A 14,080-nucleotide genomic window follows, 5' to 3' on the forward strand; every position below is an offset into this window, starting at 1 on the left:
CCAGAGGATCTTCCCAAGGACCGAATCCACACCTCTGGAGTCTACTGCATTATCAGGTGGATTCTTTACCTCTGAGCCACATAGGAAGCCCTTATTTACTGGTGTCCTACTGTCAACACTTAGGTTATTTCCAATTGTCTTCTGTCAAAAGCACTGCATTGAATGATCATATTCTTAGGTCCTACTTGTGCAAGTATAACTGGAGGGTAAGTTTCCAGAAGTGGGAAGTACATTTGATTGACTCCATATAAGTTGAAGCACTTAGCATTCTCACCAGTAATATGAGGTCAAAAAGGATTTTTAAATGTCAGTGTTTTTCGTTTCAATTTAAATTGAATATTAATATTAAAAATTAAATTAATATTAAAAACATGTATCTTCTTAAGAAACAACAGGCTGTTTTTGTTTACAAAACACTTCCATACATTTCATGTGACCCTTACAATGGTGGTGAGAGTGGTTTCTATTTTTTTAAAAATTGTAAATAGATTATTAATGCAACACTATTTTATGCATGCATGCAAAAAATTTAAGTGTCTTCAATCATGTTGCATTTTAAGAAGAAAAGGTTTGGGGAGTTCTTGAATGATGTCACGTTTGGCTATTTGCAAAGGAGGGAGGCAAATATTGCCCCCTTTTAATTTTGAAGTAGTGTGGGAAATAGGACAGAGAGGGAGAAGAGGCAAGTGGTCAGGAGGTGCTTCAAGAACAAAGGAAGGATTTAGGTAGATGAAAGGAAAACTAAGAGAAAACAAGCTGTTTTGCTCCAGTGTCCACAGCAAACATGTAAAGAGACAACCATGCTGGTGGCCTGCTGCAGCATGAGACAGCCGTGACAGAATTAAAATGGCAAGATGACGCTTAGTAAAAGAGAGAGAGAGAATTTGAGTTACCACTCCTAGCTACATCACCATTATGATCTGAAATGGACCTTCGTGGGAATTTTCACCAAATGAATACACTGCATACAGTTTTCAAAACTCAAATGCTTCTTAGGGTAGATTGGATAATTTTTCAGAAATATTTTCTTTTTCCTCTTCATCTACAGCCCCTTGACTTTGGGCTTGTCCTTGCTACCATTCCATTTGGCTAATGGAATGTTAACAGACATGAACTGATCAAAGCCTTGTAAAGCAGTAACGTGATTATGAGGCTTGCTTGCTTGTACTTTTGCCTTGTCATAAGGAAGACCTTTTCCCCAGGGAACAGAAAGCAATACCCAGGTTTTGTTACACAGCCCACTAATACTGCCTGCAAAGACTCATCATGAAAAAACAGCTTCCTGACCCCATTCTTCATATCCCTCAGCCCTGCTCTCCAGCCCTCCTCTCTTCAACTTTTTAAATGATTTCTTCTGGTGATATTTTAAAACAATATACTAATACTGTTATTTCTTACATGTTGGTTTTAGACATTGTATATTGACTTCCTGGCGGGTATGAGATGCTGAGGTTGAGGTCCAGACGGATGAAATGACTATATAAAGTCCTGCAGAGTCTTTGTCAAATTCAGATGTTCTGATGTCAGATTTCACACTATAATCACCATAGAGTCTATCAATATTACTTATTAATAAATCAGCAACTTGACACCCTTCAACCTTATAGTTCATACTTATTTCTCATTACACATTTACAAAACAAAGCCAAAAAATTAAACCATTTCCCCTAAAAACCTTGCTCTAGTATGAGAAATGAAGACACCCCCTAGTTCAGTCCCTTGTTTCCAGGTAAAACAATAATGTCATCCTATCCACTACATTTTTCAACTTTGACAAGTCTTTAGGCCTTGGGGCAAGTAGAAACTAAAACACTCTCCCTGTTTTCAAGGAGCTTAAAATTGTCAGTTTCTTGCAGCTGTTACAACATGTATTTAAGAGATACTGATCTGCTTTATTTTGGGGGGCTCCAAAACCACTGCAGATGGTGATTGCAGCCATGAAATTAAAAGATGCTTACTCCTTGGAAGGAAAGTTATGACCAACCTAGATAGCATATTAAAAAGCAGACATTGCTTTGCCAACAAAGGTCCGTCTAGTCAAGGCTATGGTTTTTCCAGTGGTCATGTATGGATGTGAGAGTTGGACTGTGAAGAAAGCTGAGCACAAAGAATTGATGCTTTTGAACTGTGGTGTTGGAGAAGACTCTTGAGAGTCCCTTGGACTGCAAGGAGATCCAACCAGTCTATTCTGAAGGAGATCAGCCCTGGGATTTCTTTGGAAGGAACGATGCTAAAGCCGAAACTCCAGTACTTTGGCCACCTCATGTGAAGAGTTGACTCATTGGAAAAGACTCTGATACTGGAGGGATTGAGGGCAGGAGGAGAAGGGGACGACAGAGGATGAGATGGTTGGATGGCATCACTGACTCGATGGCCATGAGTCTGAGCGAACTCCGGGAGTTGGTGATGGACAGGGAGGCCTGGCATGCTGCGATTCATGGGGTCGCAAAGAGTCAGACATGACTGAGCGACTGAACTGAAATGAACTGATCTGCTTTGTGGAGCTCACAACCCAACAATAGAGAAATGGTGTTGATAATGTGAGTGAAGGACAGTAGGATGTGCCACTTTCAAATATGCCATTTCAAGATATCAATTATTTTGAGTTAAAGGGACATGAAAAACAATAGGCGCAAGAGAGGCACACTACCGTTTTTCTTTTTTCCCAAGGCAGATGCTACTCTTCTGTAGTAAGTGCCCTCCCTACACCAAAAAGAAAGAAACATGCATAATACTAGAGAGGGAGTTGAGTCTACCAATTTGCACAGAAAGACTCTTAAAATAATTGCCATCTTCCTCTGATTTTCCTTTCTTCCTCTGATTGACTTCCCACAATTCCCACTTTCAGCTCAATCCAGTGTATATGCACTTAGGTTTTTTGCCTCTTCTTTGAGTCCTCAATTCCTTAGGAAGTCTCCCAGATCATGGTAAAGCTTATACTAATTTGTATGCTTTTTCTCCTAAGTCTTATGCCAATTTAATTCCCAGGTCCAGCCAGAGACGTTAAGAAGGTAAAGGTTTTGCCTCCCTTACATTCTCAGCAGCCAGCCATGGTCCTTCTGATCCTGACTCTAAAAAGCAACTTCTTAGAATTAGCCTGATCACAATAAATAGAAAAGAAACTGCTGCCAGGTTTATTCTTTTTTTTTTCATGAGCCACTTATATGTTGCATCTCATCTTAATAAAACTAATTTTCTATGAATATATCCTTCTATTTCATTGATAGCACTTATTCCAGCATTTTCTGTCTTTTGTTTACTTATTATCTGTCTCCCCTTAACCCTGTGAATTCCATGATAGGAACTTCCTGTCTTGGTCATCGCTGAATCCCTAGCATCTCTTGCAGCCCCTGGCACATAGCAGGTGTTCAATAAACACCTGCAAATATCATCTTAATTTCACCCTATAGTACGTTCTTTCCTTTCTTTGACAATGGCTACAGATTTAAATAATTTAAGTTCAGTTCAATCGCTCAGTCGTGTCGGACTCTTTGCGACCCTATGGACTGCAGCATACCAGGCTGCCCTGAGCCAAACTCCTGGACTTGCTCAAACTGTGATGCCATCCAACCAACTTATCCTCTGTCGTCCCCTTCTCCTCCTGCCTTTCCCAGCATCAGGGTCTTTCCCAGTGAGTCATTTCTTCGCACCAGGTGGCCAAAGTATTGAAGCTTCAGCTTTAGCATCAGTCTTTGCAACGAATATTCAGGACTGATACATGTGTACAATACTGCAGTTTACGATGTGATTTCAACCAATTTCTTATTCCTATTCTAACCTCATTTCCTATGTCAAATTCATTTCACCAGAGGGTGAATGGGTAATACTACCCTATACTAACCTAACCTGTTTTCTATTCACCGAAAGGTGGTGGAGCTACCTTACAGGGATGGGGGTGCTAACTGCAGTTACTGGACATAAAGAGGCCATTTGTGGCATTAAATAAATGTATTTTTCAACATCCAGTAAAGGCTGGGTTCAGGGCACTCCCCAGACAGGTCCAGCAGAAATGGCGAATTCCCCTGAGAGCCCCCAAAAGGTTAGGCTGGCGAGACCGGAGAAGAGTGGGCGAGCCCTGACATTTGAGGCAGCGCTGGCGCAAGGGGGGAAATTCTGACACCGAGGTCTGCGAGGGGCCCGAGGATGGCTTCGCTTCTACTCCCACCCCGTGTGAAAAGCCCCCCCAAGCGTGGGCCACTTAGCACAACTCCCACGGGCCGCCGGGCGCCGGAAACCGGCCTGCAGACCCGCAGTGACGTCAGACCCACGTCCGTCGACCCGGACGCGCGGCGCTTGGATTGGTCGAGCAGCGCCGCCGTGGGTGGGGCGTGAGGGGGCGGAGCGGCACGCGTTCTCAGCTCGGGCGGGCGTCTCTGGCCCTGTTTCCCGCAGCGTGGAGCGGCTGTGTTAGCTGCGCTCTCAGGGCCACTTCCTTGTGGGCGGCGAGAAGTGTCTGAAGGACACGACCGGTCACATCGGGGTCACCGCACCCGTGGGATCGCTGCCCCTTAGCAACTCTGCGGACTTCCGGGGAAAGTTGCGGCCTGCGAGGGGGAGGCAGGAAATCGACGCTCCCCACCTCATGGTCTCAGATGGGCTTTGGTGGCCGAGGCCAGTGGGTGCGCGAGGGAACGACAACACTGACCCTGTCCCCGGTCTCTGAGTCGTGTTGTGTTGAGGAATCAAAACCCAGGCTCTGCAGCATCCAGTGGATTCACCTCATTGATAGCTTATTGGAAAACCTGCAGAGCCTTGTGAAAAGCAAGACTACGTTTTTTCTCATTTTTCCTGGCAAAATAGTTGCTACCATGCTCTCCTCAATTGGCATCTTATTTCTGGAAGTAGAGTAAGATCTGATAATGGTTTCAACATGGGTTATCTTACGTTTAAAAAACCCTTTTCATTTGTAAAATATGAAGAGTAACGTTTGTCCATTGGGCTTCTCAGTTGGCACTAGTGGTAAAGAACATGCCTGTCAATGCAGGAGATGTAAAAGACTGGGCTTCCACCCTTGGGTCTGGAAGATCCCCTGGAGGAGGGCATGGCAATCCATTCCAGTAATCATGCCGAGATCCGACTGAAGCAACTTAGCTCTGCACAGCACCTGTCCATAGCTTGGCGACGCCCTAGGTCTCTATAAGCTCAAAGGAATTGAAATGTTGAATCCCTTCTTGTTATTCCCTATGGTAGTCCTTTAATTCTGCTTCAGTAATGTCTTCAGATAATCCAGGAGCCATGCCAGTCTTTCTCTCAATAGGCAAGGCAATCAGCTTTCACCCAGCAACACATTTGAAACTAGCAGAACCTTCCTGACTTCCTACGGGTTGACTGCATCTTGTATCCCCTTCTTTTCTTGAGGCCCATTTACTCTGAAGATTGTTAAACTATGACTGCACCCGGGTGAGAACAAAATATTTTGGAGACTTTTGCATGTCTGCATGGGTCTGTGGATGTGCTGACTTTGGCAGTGTGCAGCTATATAGGGGATTAAAGTCCATAGAAGAGTTGTGGAGGACAGTGGGATCCCTCCACACTGTGCTTCAAAACTTGTTTCTGCCTGATCTTCCATATTCTGACCTCTTACTCTCCCTCACTTATTTTTTCTGTTCCTTGAATACATTCTGTATTTGGCTTCTTCACGCTTCCACATAGCAGTTCCCTGTAACTGGAATGCCCTTCTGAAAGTATGTACCGTAATTTCAATGCAAAACCCAATTGCATTGCCAATCCCTCCAGGAAACTATATTTGCATATTATTTTGTCCTCCTAATATAGAATTTATAAGGCTGTGCAGCCTTTAAAAAATTACCTGTATAAGCTTCTTCCTTCCTCTCTACATTGTGACCACTTTGGGATGGTGCCTTTTCTATTTATGCCTCACAGAACAGACCTAAATCAAATCCCTTACAATTATAAGGTGGAAGCGACAAATAGATTCAAGGGATTAGATCTGATAGAGTGCCTGAAGAACTATGGATGGAGGTTCATATGGACATTGTACAGGAGGCAGTGATCAAGACCATTCCCAAAGGGAAAAAAAATGCAAAAAAGCAAAATAGTTGTCTGAGGAGGCCTTACAAATAGCTGAGAAAAGAAGAGAAGTTAAAGGCAAAGGAGAAAAGGAAAGATATACGCATCTGAATGCAGAGTTCCAAATAATAGCAAGGAGAGATAAGAAAGCCTTCCTCAGTGATCAATGCACAAAAATAGAGGAAAACAATAGAATGGGAAAGACTAGAGATCTCTTCAAGAAAATTAAAGATATCAAGGGAACATTTCATGCAAAGATGGGCACAATAAAGGACAGAAACAGTATGGACCTAACAGAAGCAGAAGATATTAAGAAGAGGTGGCAAGAATACACATAAGAACTATACAAAAAAGACCTTAATGACTCAGATAACCACAATGGTGTGATCATTAATAGAGCCAGACATCCTTGAGTCTGAAGTCAAGTGGGCCTTAGGAAGCATCACTACAAACAAAGCTAGTGGAGGTGATGGAATTCCAGTTGAGCTATTTCAAGTCCTAAAAGATGATGCTGTTAAAGTGCTGCACTCTATATGCCAGCAAATTTGGAAAACTCAGCTGTGGCCACAGGACTGGAAAAGGTCAGTTTTCATTCCAATCCCAAATAAAGGAAATGCCAAAGAATGCTCCAACTACCACACAATTGTGGTCATCTCACACGCTAGCAAAGTAATGTTCAAAATTCTTCAAGTCAGGCTTCAACAGTACATGAACTGAGAACCTCCAGATGTTCAGGTTGGATTTAGAAAAGGCAGAGGAACCAGAGATCAAATTGCCAACATCCACTGGATCATAGAAAAGGCAAGAGAATTCCAGAAAAACATCTATTTCTGCTTTCTTGACTATGCCAAAGCCTTTGACTGTGCGGATCACAACGAATTGTGGAAAATTCTTCAAGACATGGGAATACCAGACCACCTTACCTGCCTCCTGAGAAATCTGTATGCAGGTCAAGAAGCAACAGTTAGAACTGGACATGGAACAATGGTCTGGTTCCAAATTGGGAAAGGAGTACATCAAGGCTGTATATTGTCACCCTGCTTATTGAACTTAAATGCAGAGTACATCATGTGAAATGCCAGGCTAGATGAAGCACAAGCTGGAATCAAGATTGCTGGGAGAAGTATCAATCACCTCAACACAGATGGCACCACCCTATGGCAGAAAGCAAAGAAGAACTGAAGAGCCTCTTGATGAAAGTGAAAGAGAGTGAAAAAGCTGTCTTAAAACTCAACATTCAGAAAATGAAGATCATGGCATTCATCCCCATCACTTCATAGAAAATAAATGGGGAAACAATGGAAACAGTGACAGACTTTATAAATCACTGCATATGGTGACTGCAGCCATAAAATTAAAAAATACTTGCTCCTTGGGACAAAAGCTATGACTAACCTAGACAGCATATTAAGAAGCAGAGACATTATTTTGCTAACAAAGGTCCATCTAGTCAAAGTCATGGTTTTTCCAGTAGTAAGGTATGGATGTGAGAGTTGGACCATAAAGAAAGCTGAGCACCAAAGAATTAATGCTTTTCAACTGTGGTGTTGGAGATTCCCTTGGACTGCAAGGAGATCAAACCGGTCAATCCTGAATACTCAATCCCTGAATATTCATTGGAAGGACTGATGCTGAAACTAAAGCTCCAATACTTCAGCCACCTGATGAGAAGAACTGACCCATTAGAAAAGACCCTGATGCTGGGAAAGATTGAAGGCAGAAGCAGAATGGGACGACAGAGGATGAGACAGTTGGATGTCATCACCAACTTGATGGACATGAGTTTGAGCAAGCTCCAGGAGATGGTGCTGGAGAGGGCAGCCTGGTGTGCTGAAGTCCATGGGGTCACAAAGAGTTGGACACGACTGAGCAATTGAACTGAACTGAACACAGAACAGCAGAACCCATTCAAGAAACACTTACTGAAGGCCTGTCATGTGCCCACCTGTACTCTAGGTGCAAAGGAGATGGAGAGAGAGCGGTCAGAGGAAGGCTTTTAATTTTTGAGGAGGAAACCTGGGGAAACCTACAAAAGAGGGAGGAAGAGATTTTAGTTGAGAGAGCAGCAAAGTCAAGGCCCTGAGGCAGAGATATGTTTAGTATGTTAAAGAACAGCAAAGGAGTCAGGCCAAAGGGAAATGGTGGGACGCAAAGCAGGAGAAGATTGGGGGTCAGATCATGACACACTTGCATTAGGCATTCAAGAAATGCTTGTTGGATTGAATTTATTGAATCAATAAGGGATGGAGAATAATGACAGTTGTTACTGTCATTTCTCCAAGGAAACATGGAGATTGCTTTGGTGGGATAGACCCAATACGTATGTATAGAGTATTCACAACCTGCACACAAATACGTTGGAACTCTTATTCAATGTGGTGACATTTCACTGAAAAAAAATCTTAATGAAAACCAGTGTTTTTTGCAGTGATTTTTCATTAGAATGGAAATCCAGAAGATGAGGAGGCAGATTTCCTGGAGGAAGAAATGGATTGATACCACTCCATTGCATGGAATTATTTGATAGATAATACTGATCATTTTTTGAAAGTTCAGACGGAATGCACTTTTGCTTTTATTGATTTATTTTATTGGCTGTGCTGCAAGGCACGTAGGATCTTAGTTCCCTGACCAGGGACTGACTTGCCCTTGGCAGTGAAAGCATAGAGTCCTAACCACTGGACCACCAGGAAATGTTAGTCATAAAAAAGAATGAAATAATGTCATCTGCAGCAACATGGATGGAACTAGAGATTGTCATAATGCATGACGTAAATCAGAAAAAGATAAATATCGAATGATACTGCTTATATGTGGACTCTAAAAGAAAGGGTAGAAATGAACATATTTACAAAAAAGAACTAGAGTCACAGATGTAGAAAACAAATTTATGATTACTGAGGGGAAAAGAGGGGAGGGATACATTGGGAGACTGGGATTGGCATACACACACTACTGTATGTAAAATAGATAAACAATGGCTACCGTATAGCGCAGGGAACTCTTCTTGTTACTCTGTAATGACTTATATAGGAAAGAAATTTTTAAAAAATGGATAGGGGACTTCCCTGGTTGTCCAGTGGTTAAAACTCCATGCTTCCAATTCTAGGCATTGGATCCCTCGTCTGGGAACTAAGCATTTCGATCTCTGGTCTGGGGACTATGATCCCACATGGTATGTGGCCCAGCCAAAAAATAAGTAAAAGATAAAAAAGAGTGAGTATGTGTATGTATAACTGATTCACCTTGCTGTACAGCAAAAACTAACATAACATTTTAAATCAACTATAGTCCAATAAAAATTATTTTTAAAAAAAGTTTGGAAGGAAACAAAAACTATCTCCTAATGTTGTCCTGCTTTTCATTTGCAAGAACAATACTTGAATATTTGTCAAAAAAAGTTGAGTTTATGAAATAATCAGATACATTTAAAAACCTCTACCTTCCCATGGGCTAAAGTGAATGCTAGGGGCAGGAAGCCAATACCCTGTAAGCAGAATTTGGCCTTTGGCTTTGAAGTCATAAACTTCAAGGATGTGTTGCTTGTTGGAGTGATATTGCTGTGGCAACAGTCTTCATTTGCAGCCCAAGCCTTCGTGGTTCAGAGCAACTCTCTCTCTCAAGCAGAATTAAAAGATACAGAACCCTTGCTTACTTAATAGTTTTTGGTAACAAGCTCTTAACTTAAAATTTTTTTTTAATTTTAGTATTATTTTGGTTAGTTTGGCTCCCTACAAAAAGTGGCTACTACGGGCTATTGATGCGGCTCTTTTTCTCAAAGTCAGTTTCTTGGCGATCATTCACGTAGATGAGATCGAGTGTGGTTTTCAACTCAGCTTGCAAACCACCGAGTTGACAGTCTCAGTCTTGGTTGCTGAGTCAACATATCTTTTTATTCATTCACAGAAATGAGCAGCTCCATTACATGTAGCTCTGATGTAGCTCTGAGTTAGTCACAACAGGTAGTCAAAGGTTAAGGTAGCGTTGGAACGAGACTGTGTTCTAACCCTGACTTCTCTGTTCCTTAAATGTGGCAATGTGTGTGCGTGTGGTGGAAAAATATTGGCTCTGCATGTGACCTGTCTGGGTTCCATCTCAGTTCTGCCCCATGCTAGCTAAGTGATCCTGAACCAATTACTTATCCTTCATGCTTTGGGGTCCTTATTTGCAAAACAGGGATAACTTCAAAGGTTCTTGTGAGGATTAAAGGAGTAAATAAAGAAAAAGCTAGACCATTGGCTTAGAGTAATAGTACTATTAACACTTGGCTGTTACCTGAACTTCTCTCAGCTTCTGTTTCTTTCCCATTAGGACAGTAACAATAATTCTTACCTCCTACGATTGGTAAGAGGCTACATAAAGTATTTAATGTGCTGAAACACAACCCATCTGCAATGCAGGAAGCAACCTGTATTTGCCATTATTAAGACTGTGCATGTGTGCTCAGTCATGTCCAACTATTTGCCACCCCAAGGACTACAGCCCACCAGGCTCCTCTGTCTGTGAAATTTTCCAGGCAAGAATTCTGGAATGGGTTGCCATTTCCTTCTCCAAGGGATCATCCCAACCCAGAGACTGAACCCAGGTCTCCTATGTCTCCTTTATTGGCAGGTGGATTCTTCACCACTGCACACTTGGGAATTACAAAACATTTATTTATCAATAGTTGAAATCTGTTTAAATTCAATGCTGATAGGCTCACAAGAGAGGAACAGAGAAAATGATATACCATGAAGATGTACCATCTTAGTGAAGGTGAAGGATAGAATGTATAGGTAGAGTTTTTGTCTTAAGATACAGTGATAGGATATCATGTAAGAATTTGAAAAAAATAAAGTGAAGGTAGCTCTTCTTGGAGAACAAGCAAATTCCTAGAGCTAAAGATTGAGGGCAGAAGGAGAAGGGGATGACAGAGGATGAGATGGTTGGATGGCATCACTGACTCGATGGCCATGAGTCTGAGTGAACTCCGGGAGTTGGTGATGGACAGGGAGGCCTGGCGTGCTGCAGTTCATGGGGTCGCAAAGAGTCGGACATGACTGAGCGACTGAACGGAAACCTATTTGAGCTTTGTGTACCTGCCTCAAAACAAGACATTTATCTTAGCATGCATGAAAGGTAGCAAAGAGATTTGGTACGGGAGTTGTGATGCTTGGTTGTGGGTCCTCACTTGCCCAAGGGGCACAGATAAAGTTCAGGGGTCTGTGGATTTGGATGAGGAAAATCACATCTTTCATTTTCACTAATCTCTAATGGAAACTTAGCCTTCAATTTTGAATTTAAAATTTCACAAAGCATAGCCAAAGAAACAGTCCTGTGGTATTTCACTGAAAGAAATTAGTTATTTCCATATCACATTACGGTTCTTGCTGATATCCCCAAATACCACTTATGCTCATGGTGAATCTGAAATTATGACAGTAATGTGATCATGAAGAAGCCCATGTATTATATCACAAATCGGTTTTAAATATTTGGTAGTATATTTCGATACGATTGGTCTCCTTTGAAATCCTTTGTATTATATTTACAAACTCGAGAGCATTATTCTGTGGAGTCCTGCAAGCATTGGGGCTACAAGATGAAAGGTTAAGTCTTTGGTAAGAGCATGGGCTCTGGAGTCAGACAGCTGAGTTTGACCCCTTTTTCAGCTCCTTTCCAGCGAGGGGACATTGGGCGGTCTACCTAGCTTTCTTGGTGCCCTTAGGATGAAGGCTATTGTGAAGTATAACTGAAGGAACTATGTAAATATAAAACTGCCTTGCAGGTAGTAAACCCTCAGGAAATGTGAGCCATTTGCAGAAAAGCAATTGTGGGAAAAGAAAACTGTACAGCTTCAGTTGGGGTTTATAGATGAGCACAATTTCCCGAGGAAGAGAGAGAGAAGTAGAATTTTAGGTCATGAAGAAACAGGCTCTGAGACTGGAGTAATTCATTCATTCCCTCATTCCCTCATTCATTCACTCACTCACTCATTCAATAAAGGTTTCTTAACTGCCTACTACATGCATCTCAACACTTTCACTATTACTTGTGCACCTTAAGCAAGTGTAGAAATAGAGCTCACACACCCTACATCATTTAAAGGTGGCAGGTCCAGCCAGTGTTAAATGTGTTCTGTTTTCCTACTTCAACAGAGAAATCTTCAGACTTAACAAAATAAAAAAGGTATTGCTTTTATGTGACAAAAGTGGGGAAAATATCAAAGATGACTGGGTTTTATTTCTATGGATACCAGTGTTCTTTGATGGCCTGGAAATGTTTGAATGGGCCATAAAGACATATAATTCATAAATTAGTATATACTTGGTGCATAAAATTTATTTTTCTTGCCTTCATTTTCATTTGTTATAGTTGAGATTTTGTGTTTTGATGACAGCACCTTGACTTAAAGGATTAAAAAATGCAATATAATTGCACTTGAATTATAACGTATGTGTGTAATGTAAAATATATATGTGAGTATGAAGAATTTTTAAGTTAAATTTTTTTTCACGTTTGTTTTAAAGTTCTTTTTTGGACTTCCCTGGTGGCACAGTGGATGGGAGTCTGCCTGCAAATGCAGGGGACCTGGGTTCAATCCCTGGTCCAGTAAGATCTCACATTGGTGGAACAAATATGTCTGTGCTCCATAGCTACTAAACCCTCGCTCTAGAGCCCAGAAGCCAAAACTACTGAAGCCTGTGCACCCTAGAGCCTGTGCTCTGCAACATGAAAATCCATCACAAAGATAAGCCTGAACACTGCAATGAAGAATAGCCACTGCTGGCAGGAGTTAGATAAAGCCCAAGCAGAGCAATGAAGACCAGCCAACAGTAAATACATAAGTAAAATTTTTTAAGTCATTTTTCTTCTAAAAGTTTCAAAATTATCTATTAAAACAGGATACTTGTTAAAAGTCAAATATCTAAAATTGTTTAAATATATCTAACCTTTTTACTTTGTGAAATTCAATTAAATTTTATTAAATACTTTTATAAAAAGTAAAAACGTCTGCCATTCTGGGATTCAGTGTCCTAGTATATTCCTGTAAGGAACCAATATTACAGTTCTCATGCTACTTACCACATAGATGGAGATTTGAGTGATATGATATTGCAAAGCCTTCTTCAGATTTCTTGTGCAACTACTTTTTAAAATACATTTCTTTCTTTAAAAAATTTTAAATTAATTAATTACTTTGGCTGCCCAGGTCTTGGTTGCAGCATGCTGGATCTAGTTCCCTGGCCAGGGATTGAACCCAGGCCCCCTGCATTGTGGCCGAGGATGAGATGCTTAGATAGCACCACTGACTCAGTGAACATGAGTTTGAGCAAACCCCAGGAGATAGTGAAGGACAGGGAAGCCTGGCATGCTGCAGTTCATGGGTTTCAAAGAGTCAGACGTGACTTAGTGACTCAACGATGAACAGCAGCAACAACCCCTGCTTTTGGAGCATGGAGTCTTAGCCACCGGACCACCAGGGAAGTCCCTTGTGCAATTATTTTGAATTCCATGGTAATTCACAAGGAATTTGAGAACCACAAATGGGAACATAAATCGTGTCAAGATCATAGATACTTGGGACTTCTGGGAAGTTATTTGTTGTTGTTGTTGTTCAGTCACTAAGTTGTGTCTGACTCTTTGTGACCCCATGGACTGCAGCATGCCAGACTTCTCTATCCTTCACCATCTCCTGGAGTTTGCTCAAACTCATGTCCATTGAATTGGTGATGCCATCCAACCGTCTCATCCTCTGTCATCCCCTTCTCCTGCCTTCAATCTTTTGCAGCATCAGGGTCTTTTCCAATGAGTTGGCTCTTTGCATCAGGTGGACAACGTATCTGAGTTTCAGCTTCAGCATCAGTCTTTCCAATGAATATTCAGGGTTGATTTCCTTCCAGATCAACTGGTTTGATCTCCTTGCTGTACAAGAAACTCTCAAAAGTCTTCTCCAGCACCACAGTTTGAAAGCATCAATTCTTTGGTGCTCAGCCTTCTTTCTAGTTCAACTCTCACATATGTATATAACTACTGGAAAAACGATAGCTTTGACTAGATGGATAGCTTT

Source organism: Bos javanicus, chromosome 16 (genome assembly GCF_032452875.1).
Source record: "Bos javanicus breed banteng chromosome 16, ARS-OSU_banteng_1.0, whole genome shotgun sequence".
Lineage (NCBI taxonomy): Eukaryota > Metazoa > Chordata > Mammalia > Artiodactyla > Bovidae > Bos > Bos javanicus.